Genomic DNA, 1,013 nt, shown 5'->3' with positions numbered 1-1,013 from the left:
TTAGGGTTAAGGTTGGTTTCTAACCCTAATCCTAACCCATTAAAAACATAATAAAATTATGAACTCACAATTACCGCAAAATTTCATCTGGCAGGCAAGGATAGGTGTAACCCAGAGCAACATGCGACATACAAGTGGTGGGGATGGGTGACAGCTGAAAGTTCTCTATATGGTTCTGTTGAACTGTTTTAACCCTTCATACTGTTGGCTTAATCTCATATCTCTTATTCTTTTCTTCAGATTGTGCAGCTGCAGGTTGTCAAAGATCAGCTGTGGTTATCTGAGCTCAGCTCTGAAGTTCAATCCCTCCCATCTGACAGAACTGGACCTACGAGGAAATAACCTGAATAAGGCCGATGTTCAGCCGCTGGAGGATCTTGTAAAACGTCCAGACTACAAACTGGATACTCAGGGTGGATGTTAAAAGTGGTTATAGTTGCTCTCAGCAGCAAGGTATTAAATTCAGTTGGCTAATCAGCCAACATCCATAGTTTTCAGTAAAGCTGCTGCTTCCACATTGGAGGGCAATGCTAACAGGTTTTCTGATTGAACGCAGCTGGTTTCCACTGTGGAACCTCCAAAGGAAACAAACTCGGTGCTAAAAGTGTCCGTAGAGGCCTGTACCATGAGACAACTTAAGGTTTAACCCTGACTTTCCGATATAGCAAAGCTGGGTTCATTCTTAGCTTTGTTGGTCACAATAACATACTCTGCACAGGCTAGCTTTCAGGATTGATCTGGATCCTAGAAAATGCTCCACCCAGCAGCAGGTGTGTCCTTTCATTGAAGAAATGATTTAGAGGAAAATAACTTCAACAAAACAACATCACACCCCGCCTCTTGCCGATTGACTGCTGGAGATAGGCACCAGCACCCCTCGCGACCCCACTTGGGACAAGCGTGTAAAGAAAATGGATGGATGGATGGAAAACAACATCACAATAAAAGAGCTGTATGATCTTAACAAATTGAATAACTTTCTAGTTAATTTTCTTTTTTTTTGACATACCAAC

The 1,013-nt window shown here is 42.3% G+C and overlaps 1 long non-coding RNA gene across 1 annotated transcript in view; it reads left to right on the top strand.

Annotated features, from left to right (window-relative positions):
- Positions 1 to 189: 189 nt before the first annotated feature.
- LOC107080957 overlaps positions 190 to 1,013 on the top strand; it is a 4,937-nt gene continuing 4,113 nt past the window's right edge. Inside the window, exon 1 of the long non-coding RNA XR_001481007.1 lies at positions 190 to 453. This is a non-coding gene — a long non-coding RNA (uncharacterized LOC107080957). The remainder of the gene's footprint in view (positions 454 to 1,013) is intronic.

Source organism: Cyprinodon variegatus, unplaced genomic scaffold (assembly GCF_000732505.1).
Source record: "Cyprinodon variegatus isolate N-32 unplaced genomic scaffold, C_variegatus-1.0 Scaffold2577, whole genome shotgun sequence".
In the NCBI taxonomy this organism is placed as follows: domain Eukaryota; kingdom Metazoa; phylum Chordata; class Actinopteri; order Cyprinodontiformes; family Cyprinodontidae; genus Cyprinodon; species Cyprinodon variegatus.
This window is presented reverse-complemented; position numbering and strand designations above follow the sequence as displayed.